Source organism: Marmota flaviventris, chromosome 4, assembly GCF_047511675.1.
Source record: "Marmota flaviventris isolate mMarFla1 chromosome 4, mMarFla1.hap1, whole genome shotgun sequence".
In the NCBI taxonomy this organism is placed as follows: domain Eukaryota; kingdom Metazoa; phylum Chordata; class Mammalia; order Rodentia; family Sciuridae; genus Marmota; species Marmota flaviventris.
The window spans coordinates 114,900,240-114,914,456 of record NC_092501.1 but is presented as its reverse complement, the minus strand read 5'-3'; the positions used below and the strand labels follow the sequence as shown (position 1 = coordinate 114,914,456).

Sequence of the window (14,217 nt, the reverse complement as noted above, 5' to 3'; positions counted from 1 at the left end):
TATAATAGTTCTCTAATTTATTGAGAACACAGAGGAGAGAGAAATTTTGTCCCACCGTCCCAGACGTGGGACACTATAAAAACCTAAATAGAGTATATAGTATGTAATATATAATTATATAAAATGTAATATAATGTGTAATAATTATAACCATGTAAGTATGTTAAAATAAATATAATATTGGTTAATAATAGTATGATAATATATGAGCTCTGGATGATGAGTTCCAACCTATTTTAATGCACCTGTATCAGTTTCGTTGAAATATTCACAAAACTGAATACTTAGGACTTTAATAGGTTAAACCTGAAGATCTACTCCAGATCTGGGAGGGATGCATAGGTTTTCACCAGGCAGAAAACAGTGGTGGGGCATTCAGTTAAAAGGCATTTCAGGGAGGTGGAAGGCCAAGAGTGGTCAAAAGCATGAAGTTGAAGCAAATTTGTCAGCATATAATAAAGGCCCTTGAACTGAAACTATGCAGAAGATTTTGTGTATTATGACAGTGAAGATAGGAAGTTAGCACAGTTTTCTCATGTATTAGTGTACTTTTTCCTTCCTTTAAAAGCCATCTTTTCCTTTGAACTATTTCCTTATAATATCCATCTTCTGACTATATGAAAGTGGTATGGACCAGTAAACATGTATTACTAATTTTGGCACAAGAAACAATTCCAGGTACTCAAGAGAGATTAGCGTAGAGGTTCAGAAAAACAGGCCTTGGTTCCAAATAAGTCTTCACAGATTTTTTGTTTCAGGATTTTTGTTTGGTTAATTTGGGGCATTTTTTTTTTATGTTTGTTTTTACTCTGTCAAACTCTCTGTAGCCAACTCTGTCCTCAAAGTTCACTTAATCTTTAGGGAGACTTTCAAGAGATTAGCAAGATGGTTTGAATTAGAAGTAGTTCTTTTTGTTTTGATGACAGACCAAGAAGCAAGTTTTATTCTAGACATTTACTACCTATGTGATGTTGGAAATAATGTTTGACTTTCTTTCATTCTCCATCTATATAAGGGAGATAATAATGGTCATACTTCCCAAAAAGTGGTGCTCTCAGATTTAAATTAGATAGCATATATAAAGTTCTTAGAGCTTTAGTATCCTCCAGCCAAAGACTAGCAGGAGAAATAACTGAAGTTGGAAAAGTTTGGGCTTATTACAGAGAGCAAGAACATGCACTATGAAAAACTATGATTTTTCTCAGAGGGTGCTAGAAAGCACTAATAGGATTTGTGCTTTGATTAGGTGATTTGGGGAAGACTCCAAAGAATAAAGTAGGGAGGATTGCTCTGCATTAAGTGCCATCAGGAAGTGGGAACAGTTCAATGAGTGGGTATCTTAAATCTTATCTAGCACCATGTCAGAGGGGTTTCAAGATGGTGGGATAGAGAAGGTCGCTTTCCTGACTGCCCCATGGCGTTAAACCAAGAAAGCAGACAGTGGGCTTCCCAACAAGATGGGTAAACCAAAAAAAAAAGGTGGGTACTTGACTGGAATTTAATACTGGACACTCAAAGCACTATGTCAGGCTAAAGAACAAGGCTAACGCTATTACAACCAAAGCAATTATTCCTATCAAGGAGAGGGGCTATTTGGTGTCAAAAGACAAAATAACAATAAATTTAGTTTAAAGATCTTATTGGCCTATTTTTACAATTCTAGAATAAGAATTCTATCCATTAAAATGAGTGTTCCAATAAACTGAGCAAAGAATTTTGTCTGTTTTGGAAGAAAGCATAAAGGAAGAACAAAAAGCTAACTGGTCATTTCCACATTCTTTATAGGGCAAAAATGGGGGAAACTTTCTTAGCATGCCATCTCAGGTAAACTGGTTCCTTCTCATTAGTTGCTGTGAATCTCTTAATTTTTATTCGAGACCTAGCCCATTTCAGAATTTGGTTTGAATACCCCAGTTTTGGTCTGTTCTGCTGGAGTCAACTATAGGAGCTTACTTCAAAACTAAGCTTAATCATAATGGCTTCTATGACTTTATTAAATATTAATATTTTATTATGTGCACACAGAACATTCTTTGTCTCAGCTTAGAAAAAATAGGGGAAGTGTTCTTGTTTTGTCTCATTTCATCATGATGATTTGTCTGACATTGGTGTTCTGCAAGATGTTGTCCATCAGGAAAACAACAAGACCTAGGTCTGAGTTTCAAGCCTGCCTTTAAAAACACTGAGACAAGCTGTAAGTGTCAAACTAGTTCCCTAATGTCAAAGATGATGCTTTCCATTTCTGGTATCTTTGGCACATAAAAGGCACTAAATATAAATAAACAGAGCTAATAATTGATATTCACGTTTACATACAAATCATACAAGTCTATGATTTTTTTCATAGAAAGTCCTTGCAACCTCAGTGAACCAGTGAAAATAATATTTTTTGTATGTTTTACATTTTGAAAGCATATTTCACATGTTATTTAAAGCTCACAACAGTATGCACTACCTTTCATTGTGATCACCAAACAACAAGGACATGATTCACTCCATTGAATTAACAATTTGGAAGCTATACTTGTATAGACATAGTTGCACTGAGATAAAATTGAAGGAAATGAAAGGCAGGCCTGGAAAAATTTGGTATCCAGGAATTCTCTTCTTTATCATGTCTATTCAGTCTCAGCATCCATTCACTATAAATCACCATGGGAGAAAGTCCTGAAAAGTTGAGAAAAGGAATGCAGCATCCCTAATCAACTGGGGGAAAAAATAAGCTACCATTTTACCTTCACTCAGTTGACAAATATTACAAAGTCCCATGTCATCCAGGTTCGGTCAAACTGTGAGAATACATGAATTCCTACATAGACAGTAGAAATGCAAAAATGATTCAGTTACTTTAGACAACAAATAACTTGGCAATACTAATAAAGGTAAAGGAACCTATACTTATGACCCAGCAATTCTAGATGATTCCCTGGAGAAACCCAAAGATACACTCAAAAGAATTTATGCCTGGTACAGTTAGCACATGTCTGGAATCCCAGTTACTTGGGATGCTGAGGCAGGAGGATTGCAAGTAGACAGAGGGTTGGGAATGTAAAGCAATGGTCAAGCACTCTTTGGTTTAATACCCACTACAAATATATATATATATATATATATATATATATATATATATATATATATATATATACACACACACACACACATACATACATACATACATATATATCTGCCCTGTAGTCAAAGCAAGAATAAAATACATGGAGGTTAATAATACAATAAAATCCAACAATACATTTAAAATTACAAGTGTATAAATAACACATAATTTCTGCAAGATGTTGTCCATCAGGAAAACAACATGACATGGATAAATCTAAGCTGGGCCTTGTGGCACACAGCCTGGAGGCTGAGGCAGGAGGACTGTGAGTTCAAAGCCAGCTTCAGCAGCTCAGAGAGATCCTGTTTCTAATAAAATAGAAAAAAGTGGATGTGGCTCAGTGGTTAAGCGCCCCTGGGTTCGATTCCAAGTACAATCAATCAATAAATACACAAGTAATTCATAAATAAATCTCAAAAAATAAAAAGAAAAATATAAACAGTATGATCAAACAAAATATAAACAGTATGATCAAACATTACAAAATATAAACAGTATGATCAAACATTACATATGTATACTATGTATATTCATATGTATATACATATATATAATACATATGCATGTATGTATACATGTAATAACATTGAAAAAAGACAAGGGAAATATACACAACATCTTCACCTACTTGCACTGTGGAAAGGAAAAAGGGGAAAAAATTAAAGCTGAAATTTTATAGCTAAAATACATGTCATGTTTTATTTATTGAAAGAAAAAATATGAAGTAAAAGTCTAGTAAAATGTTAAAGCATATTTAATCTCAGAGGTGAGTAAATTGGTGTGTATTTTATTACATTCTGTAATATTCTGTTTGTTGGAAACATTTTATATTAAGTTTCCAATGAAATATACAGACTAACAGTAAAATAGCAATGTCAGAGACAGCTCCCTTAACTCTTGCGTCTCCTCCACAAATTTTTGGTTTATTAGCATGGACTCAGAGTCCATATGTGGAGATATGAAATTATTTCCTTTTAGGATAACCTTAAGTTTTATTTTGTTTTAAATTCAAGTAACAAAATCAACTCTTTCCTCTTCCTTTCCTTTCCACTTTCTTTTATCCTATTCTCACAGCCCTTTCTTTTCTCTGTCTTACAATAGTATGAAGAAAGAGCACCAACAATAAAAGTCACTTCATTCCTCTTCTACTTTCACTTTAACTGAAAATTCAGTTCTTTGTCATGCATGCTTTCTAAAAAGTGGATTAAAACAAAACCCATTTAATTACAAATCTAGTTTATAGCTTAATTGATTTAACTTCACCACATTTATCATTATTTTGCCACAGTGGAAATATACCTCACTACACACAAATCCTATGCCATTTTATATTGGATCAATTATTTGGCCAATAGCATTGACTTTGCACCTTCACTTCAGATCCTCAATGGCAGGATATAACAGCATTGCTTATACTATCACATTTGGGGCATGAAACCTTCTATACTCTCCTCAGGCTGGTCTGTATTGACTAAAATTGCCTTTGCTTTACAGTTTAAGATTGTATGAGAAAGAAATTAGTTTTATACACAAAAATGATCACTGACATAGTCATAGTATGTGTCTACATCAGCATTTCTGCACCGTTGACATTTGGGGCTTTGTTATGGGAGATTGTCCTGTGTGTTATGGGATACTCGGTAGCATTCCAAGCCTTATCCACTGGAATTCAGTAACACCCACAGATGTCACAACCAAAACTTTCTCCAGATTTTGCCAAATATACCCGAAGGGCTCAGTAATATATCACTGGATGATATGTCATATTCATTTTAATTACTTATTCATCCATTGATAGATATTTGAGGTGTTTCCATCTTCTGACTATTACAAATAATGCTACTACAAATGTTTGTGTATAGCCAGGCACAATGGTGCACGCCTGTAGTCCCAGCAGTTTACGGCTGAAGTGGGCGGATCAAAAGTTGGAGGCTAGTCTCAGCAACTTGGCAAGATACTGTCCCAAAATAAAAAATTAAAAAAGCAGGGGGTGCAGCTCAGTATTAAAGAAAGGGACAAGGGGAATTCTTGCTGAACCAATCAAACAGAATTCTTACTGAAGGCAGGCCAGAGTAACAGGGTATCAAGTCAGATAACCCAGGTGGGGGATGAACTGGTTTAGCAGGATGAGCAGAATTATTGCTCAAACTGGATCCTACAAAGAGATAAGCCCAAAGTCTGGCTTAGTCAAAAAGGACCCAAAGAAGGCCTACTCAGGTTTGATCTAAAGAGAAAAATCTTTGATAATGCACTGGAGAACTCCTGGGATAGACCATAGGGAACCCTATGTTTGAAGAGCTACCAGATGTTTCTAAAGTGACTGCCCTGTTTTACATTGCCACCAGCAGTGCATGAGAGTCCCAATTTTGCCACATCCTCATCAACAATTTTTTTTATTTTTTAAAATGTGTGTATTCATTCTAATTAGGTATATATGACAGCAGAACACATTTTGATTTATTGTACACAATTGCAGCACAACTTTTCATTTCTCTGGTTGTACATGGTATAGTGTTGCACCATATGTGCAGTCACATATGTACCTAAGGTAATGATGTCCATCTCATTACACCATCTTTCCTGCTCTCCTTCCCCACCCTCCCCTTTGCCCAATCACAGTTCCTCCATTTTTCCCATGCCCCCCCTGGCCAATTATGGATCAGTATCCACTTATCAGAGAGAACATTCAGCCTTTGGTATTTGGGATTGGCTTACTTTGCTTAGCATGATATCTTCCAACTCCATCCATTTACCTGCAAATGCCATAATTTTGTTCTTTTAATGCTGAGTAATATTTCATTGTGTATATATACCACAGTTTCTTTATCCATTCACCTATTGAAGGGCATCTAGATTGGTTCCACAGTTTAGCTATTGTGAATTGAGCTGCTATAAACATTGATGTGGCTGCATTATTATAGTGTACTCTTTTGGGTATAGACCGAGGAGTGGGATCTCTGAGTCAAATGGTGGTTCCATGCCAAATTTTCTAAGGAATCTCCATACTGCTTTACAGATTGGTTACACCAATTTGCAGTCCCACCACTCATCAACAATTATTATGTGACCTTTTTAATCTGGCCACCCTAATGGGTGTGAAGTGGTTTTGATCTGCCACTATTTGTGTGTGTGTGTGTATGTGTGTGCACGCACAAAAAGGGAGAGAGAGAGAGAGAGAGAGAGAGAGGGAGGGGTGGGGAGAAGAGCATGCTACTGGAACATAGTTACACCTATTCTTTTACATACTGTCTATAGGTACTTTTGTTCTACAACAGCAGAGTTAAGTATTTGCAAAAGAGATCTTATGGCCTGTAAACTCTAAAATATTTTTCCCTTTTTATTCCAGTTACTTTTGTTTAGTTATATCTTTTTCTTTCTTCAGTGTAAGTAGTCTAATAAGAAGCAAATATTAATTTTCATGATAGTGCTAAGAACTTGTTTTGCCATATTATATTCTCACACAGGATTTTTAACACCTTAAAAAAAAACTCTGTTTAACAAGGTCAAGAAGATCTTGCCACTATAATGAATCACCATGGAGAACATAGTTGATTTAAGGTATGTATAAAAAGCAAAATTATTATATGGATATGTGATTCTTCTTAAATACAGTTAAGCAATTTGTGCTCTGATAAGTTTTCTCCAGGGTCTTATGCTGTAAGTTCAGATAGAAATTCTTCATGGGGAATGTAATTAGTATAACATGGTTTAATGTCATGCTTAATAGTTTCCCAGAATGTTCTGATTAGAAAATTAATCTGCCTGTGTTTGTAGATGATAGAACCATTTAAAAGGGAACAGAAATATTCCTATTTGTGTGAGACACTTAACTAAGGTTTAGTTGAAAGTATTAGATGTCACTACCAGATCACACTCCAATATTTGAAATAAATCGGAAAAAAATAAATTAGCTCGGCTAAACTGAGTCCTCTGGTCCATACCAAGCTCATCCACTCCAAATTCCATACATGCATGAAATCATGCACATCAGGCATGCCAAGTTTTAGGAGGCCATCAGTGATGAGTGTGACATTGACCCCATTGGCAGTTACCATGGAGACAGTGACTTACAGATGGAGAGAAACAATGCACACAAAAAGCAACTGGCAACAAATATGTACCTTGGCCATCCTGGTGGACCTGAAGTCAGGCACAATGGACTAGGTGAGGTTGGGAACATTCAGCCAGTTCTTCAGGCCAGACAACATCGAGTTTGGCAGAGTAGGGCATTACTCAGCAAAGACCGCTATACAGGAGGAGCTGAGCTGGTGGAACTCCATTCTGAATGTTGTGAGGAAAGAGTCAGAAAGCCGTGACTATTTCCAGAGTTTCCCACTGACTCACTTTCTGGGGGGCAGCACCAGGTCAGGCATGGGCACTCTGCTCATCAGCAAGATCTGTGAGAGGTATTCAGACCACATCATGAACACTTTCAGCATCATGCCTCCCCCAAGGGGCCATACGCAATAATGGAGCCCAACAATACTGCTCTCTCTGTCCACCAGGTGGTAGAAAACACAGATGAAACCTTCTGCATTGACAATGAGGTTCTGTAGGACATCTGCTTCCATACCATGAAGCTCACCACCCCCACAGCAACCTCAACATCCTAGTGTCAGCTACCATGAATGGTATCACCACCTACATAAGCTTCCCAGACCAGCTGAAGCATATCTGCACAAGCTGGCCATTTCATGGTGCCCTTCCCTCACATGGCTTCTCACCCCTGATCAGCCAGGGCATCATGTGGTACTGTGCCTTGATGGTGCCCGAGCTCACCCAGGAGATGTTCCACACCAAGAACATGGTGGCCACCTGTGACCCCACCAGGGCCATTACTTGTCAGAGGTCACCATCTTCCAAGGCCACATGACCATGAAGGAGGTGGACAAGCAGAAACTCAACATGCAGAACAAGAACATCAGCTACTTCGTGGAGTGGATCACCCACAACCTAAAGACCACCAAGTGCAACATCCTGTCAAGTGACTTCATGAGGTAGCCCACCTTCTCTGCAATAGCACAGCCATCTAATAGCTGCTCAAACATACCTTTAAGCAGTTTAAGGCCATGTTCTACTCAAGACTCATGTCTCACAAGTGAGGACATGGACCAGATGGAGTCCACCAAGCCCGAAAGCAACATGAACAGTCTGGTGTCTGGGTACCCACAGTACCAGGATACCACACCAAAGTATAAGGAGAATTTGAGGAGGAGGCTTAAGAACTTCTCAAATAAATCCTGCTTCCTTGGTGAATAAATAAAGGTGAATGTGAATAAATCCTGCTGTACTCCAGCATCATCTTTGTATACTAAAGTGCTCAGGCATGTCTGTCAGAAGTTAACTATTGGGGATAATGTTGATCTCCTCTTAAAAGGACAGTACTGTGGCTGGGCTGGGGCTGTAGCTCAGTGGTAGAGTGTTTGCCTAGCATGCATGAGGCACTGGGTTTGATCCTCAGCACCACATAAAAATAAACAAGTAAAATAAAGGCATTCTGTCCATCTACAACCACAAAAAAAATTTTAAAAAGGACAGTATTGTTTCTTAAAATATCTGTTCTGATAATAAATCATGTTCTTATTTTCCAAATTTTTATTCTCCCTGCTTTTGAGTTATAGTTTCAGGGTTTAATCTTCCAGTAGTATAGGATTTCTACTTCAGTGCTTTAACAGTATTCCTGTTCTTTTAGTAAAGAGATGCAAATGCATGCTTTTTTTTAATCTTCACTTTTCCAAAGTATTAAAATGAAGATATTTCTCAAAAGCAAAAAAATAATTAAGTAATTATTAAGACTATTGTAAGATTATGGTCTAATTCCTTCATATTAAAACACAATTACTAAAGCCTAAATATAATTTGTTGAGTCACTTGGAAAATAATTTGTCTCACAAATAACAAATAGTGACAATGTCACTCGAAGTTAAAATGAATGTGAATTAAGCTACAGAATACTATGGTGCCAAGTTGATGTTCTCATATTGCCTTTTTCTTTCATTTATGTCTCTATCTTATTACCATACATGTTAGTCAGCTTTTTGTCAATGAGACCAAAATGCCTAACAAGAAAAACTTACAGGAAGAAAAGCTTATTTTGCCTCATGGTTTCAGAGATACAGTCCATGGTTGACCTACTCCATGGCTCTGGGCCCTGTGTGAGGCAGAATATCATGGTGGAGGTATGGTAAAGGAAAGCTGCTCAGCAATTGCCAACAAGAACACAAGGATCCAGGACAAGATATATAACCCTCACAGGCATGCCTCCACTGACCTACTTCCTCCAGCCATGTGCCACCTGCCTATATCCATTCAAATTATTAATTCATCAAATAGATCAATCCACTGATTAGATTACAAGTCTCATAATCTAATACTTTTAACTCTGAACATACCTACACTAGCATGAGCTTTTAGGGGGGGCACATCACATTCAAACCATAACACCACATATGTTTTCCTTTTTTAATCCTCTGGTGAATTGCTGTACTCTGGACATCCTATGATATCAAATGTAAAACCTGCCTTTATTGAGGTCTCCTTAAGGCATTCATTTGTATTCATTATTTGCTTTGTGTTATATTCTTCAGCTGAACCCATCTGATTACAATACACTAAAAGTTTCTTCCTCATTTTGTTATGATTAACATATTGGTGTTTCCATCAGTGTCAATGAAGAGTATGCAAGTTTGCATCCTTACTTTTTTGCTGAGGTGTCGCCAATATTTGCAGTTTCCTGTGAAATCAAAGTAAGCCTGCACACTCCTAACACTATGGTCACAAATCACCAGACAATTTTATACTGTTGGATCTTCGTTGCCAGTCCTTAATCTCTCTCCATTTGCTGCTATTGATTACAGTATCATTCCAAAAAAAAAAAATCTCTTCTCACTTACACTCTCATCATCTCTATAAACAGTCTTTCTTTCCTTGACCTCTGCTGGGGATTTTCTTTTCTTTTCCCATCTTCTAGTATCACACCACACCTTGCTATACAGTATGCTTTACAGTAGAAAGTTTGATAATAAAATAACTAGAGGAGTTATATTTACACATAACCAACTTGCCTTAGTTTACCAATCTGCAAAATGAGGAGGTTAAATTGGGTTCCTCAGACATTCAAACTAAGAGGCTTGGAACTCTAAAATTTTCACACCAGAGTCCTATGGGCCACTGAAGAAGGTGAAGAAAAAGACATCCAAGGTGATATGACTCTGGGCAGTCTCTCCAGCAATATTTAAACCAACCACTTTTATTTATTTAATGTATTATTATTTAAAATAGGTTTCTGTGAAATAAAAAAATAAGGATTCTCTAAAAAACAAAAGTATAAAAATGTGTTTAATGAAATGGGATATAAATCATTGTTTCTGGGGCTATGGTTGTGACTTAGTTATAGAGAGCTCGCCTAGCACATGGGAGGCACTGGGTTTGATCCTCAGCACCACATAAAAATAAATAAATAAAAATAAAGGTATTATGTCCATCAACAGAAATTAATTTAAAAAAAAAACACTGTTTCTCATCCCTTTAAAGAGTCTTTTGTGTATTTCCCACTCTTGCTCCTCCCCATAAATTTTAAGACCTTAGATACACTGTCTTCTGTGCTGTGTGTATATCAAAGCTTTACACATAAAAAGAGACAACATCTTAGCCTCCTGAGAACCCATTTTCAAAACTTCAGTATGGAGTACTATTATGATTTAGATGTGAAGTGTCACCCACGAATTCACGTATTGAGAAATTGATTCCCAATGCAGCCATGTTCAGAAGTGGGGCTTTTGAGAAATGATTGCATCTTGAGGGCTCTAACCTCATCAGTGGATTAATCATTAATAGCAGAGGGATACTGGGAGGAGGTAGAAAATATAGATGGGTGGGTCATGGTTGGAGAAAGTGGGTGGCTGGGGATATGTACTTGGGGACTATACCTTGTCCCTGGGCCCTTTCCATCATGATGTTCTATCTCACCTCAGACCCAGAGCAATGGATCCAGCTAAGCATGGACTGAAATCTCTGAGATCAGAGTCAACATAAATCCTTCCTCCTGTAAGTTGTTTATGTTAGATATTTTGGTCATAACAAAAAAAAAGACTGATTAACATTGGGTGCCAAGGGTACTATTTTAATCCCCTCTCATGCTCTAAATAACCCACTAAGTAATGGGGTAGCTTTGAGCTGCTTACACATCTTCTGAGAATCTTTATTTTCATTTATTTTTAAAAAGGAGAAATAATTTGCTAGCAAATTATCAAGATTATTTGAGGCAACTTTTATAACAGCATTCTAGCAAAATGCTTGGAACATATTATGTGCTCAACGAATGTTAATTTCCCTTCACCTTGAAAGCCCCTTCTGGTCTGACATTGTATGAAATCACAATTCTATTTAGATATTCTGAATGCAAACATTAAAAACCAAAACCTCTCAATCCTGCTGCTATTGCCTTCCTCTCCTGATTACTAATATCTGCCAGCATCAGCACCATTTTTTTCTTTTTTGTATTCCAGACAGATCCTGAAGTTTTCTTTGTCTCCCTTTCTCTGCCAACTGCATCCAATTCAGAATGTACAGAGTGAGCATAGTACCACCCCGTAAGCTGGAAAGGAGGAATAAAATAAGTTGTCATTCTGAGAACTAAAGCAATTAACACATGAGAAAGTTGTTTTTTGTTTTCTTCCTGGGTTAAAAGACTGGTGACTTTTACTTAAAGAGAATATTAATTTGTGTAAAGGAAATTATCCGTCAGAAATTTGATCATCATGATTGGAAAGGATATAAAAATTAGGTGATTCCATTGACACCTAAAATCCAACATATACAAAAGTAAACTGTGCATCTTTCCCCCTATACCTGCCTCACCCAGGACACCCACCTCACTGAGGAGCAGCACAGCCTCTCCAGTTACCTTAGGAGAACCTACTCCATTTCACTTTCAGTCTCTAAATCCTGCCAATCCCCATCCTTAATAATGCTCAAATCTGTTCTCTCTGCACCATTGCCCTTCCTCAAACCAGGCTCTACCATTGCTCCCTGAAGGCTGGAGCAGTGTCCTGCTGATTTCTCAGGCTGTACTCTGATGCCTCTCATCCATTCTGCAGGCTGCTGCCACAGGGGTCTTTCCAATTGTCTATGTTACTATGTTAAAATCCAGCTACTCTGCCCTCCTAACCCTCCCATACATCAAAAGAAGAGGAAAAATCTCTCCAAAAGAAACTGCCACAAATCAATCTGCAGTATTGCCTTGATTAGAAAATAGGCAGCCAAAACCCCTTGACTTGCTCAATATCACAGAAACTCTACCTTCTGTTGATCTTACAAGAAACAATTATGAACCTAGCTTAAGAAAAGGAGTGATCCTTGAATTTAGCAAGCTGGGCAGAATCTTTTCTCTGCATTTTATGAAAATATGTACATTTTCTTCCTGAATATGAAGGCAAGATCTGCATTTTAATTAGTCAAGAATTCACTCAGTTTATTTTCAGGGTCAAAATGTTTTTGTTCTGTTTCTTAAACAATTTTAGGGGGTTGTTGAAAGCCGTTGGTGGGCTGTGTATGGACTGTGTTAGCATTGTAGCCTAGTGAATAGGATAATCCGGTGTCTGGGAAGTTCCAGTGGACATTTCCCCTGGTTTACTGCCCAGAGATATGTGAATTTCTATTCCATGCTGGTCTCACACAGCACCAGAAATGGGGAGTCCGGCTTTAGCTGTACAGCCTCTCTGAGATGGGTGTGACCTGCTAATCAATCTGCTGACTGCAAGACAACACGAAGCAAGACTCCACCCTTGAAACTTTACCCATCTTTGATGTACCCCCATAAATAAACCATGGAAGCCATTTTCTAATTATTCAGCTCCAGCTTCTGTGGGGGCTGGACCTATCAGGAGCTCCCATTTTGAAACTACTTTCTGACTTTGTCTTTTGTTCTTTACTAATTATTCTAGACTTTAATTTCTCAGGTGACTTACACCCTCCTTGGCAGGAAGAAGAACCCCCAAACAAGGCGCTGGCCACATCCCCCATAGTGGGAGAACTCTATTCAATTTATCACTACTACTCTACCATCCCTTTAATTAGGAAACCTGATTCATAGTCGCATGTTGTTTAAATTACTGTATATTTCCTGTCTTCATTATCTTAGGTTTAATTTTACTGTAAAATCTCTCCAAAATTCTGCAAATTAAACTATCTCAACATCTCTCTTTTCCAAAAAATCTTTTCCTTTTACCCTAGGTTGTGTCTTTGTAAATAAGTTTCCAGGATTTTTCTTTTCTTAAAGACAAATGCTGGAGGCTAATTATCCTCCCACCATATGTTTTCTCTTCTCTTCCTTATTCCTAAAAACTATCACGCAGTTCTTCTGCAATTGCTCTCGAAATTCATCTGACCTCTTCCCGTTGTATTTGCACACCTCTAAACCCACCATCTGTCGTTGTCCTTCAGATGGTTACTAAATCCTGAATTCATTTTGAGGTCTTGCCATTTCTATAACTCTATTTCTCTCGGTTATATGATTCCCTGAACCTAATTTCCATTTCCTACTAACAGGAGGGAGTAAACTATTGTAAACAATATAAAACATCCTCTCTTCATTTATATGATGACAAGGAAAAGTTGCACTTTTCGCATTTCCTAAAAAGTGGTCTTCAGCAAGGACAAACTATGCTGGCACAGGAAGAAATGAGGACAGCTACTGAGGATGCTGAAAAGACAGTTTTGGTATGCCATGGTGATGTTGAAGTCCTCTGGGGAGATGGACCTGTCTTAGTCCTTTGGGGCTGCTAGTCAAAAAAACTTCATGAAGTGTGTAGCTTACAAACAACAGAAATTTATTTCTCACAGTTCCAGAGCCTGGGAAGTTCGGCATCAGGCAGCAGCAGATTAAGTATCTGGTGAGAGCCAATCTCCTTAAATGAAGCAAGCAATACAGTTATAAAAATGACAAAACCTCAAAACAAATGCATGACTTATTTAACATTCACTTAATCCGTAAAGTATCCTCACCTAGTGGAAGGGGCAGGTCTTCATGCCTTAATCACCTTTCAAAGGCTGTACCTCTAAATACCATCACATTGGAGATTAGGTTCTAATATCTGAATTTG

At 37.6% G+C, this 14,217-nt stretch overlaps 1 pseudogene; it reads left to right on the top strand.

The window, feature by feature from the left end:
* Nucleotides 1-7,095: 7,095 nt before the first annotated feature.
* LOC114094915 (tubulin beta-1 chain-like) lies at nucleotides 7,096-8,337 on the top strand (annotated as a pseudogene).
* The last annotated feature ends 5,880 nt before the right edge of the window (nucleotides 8,338-14,217 follow it).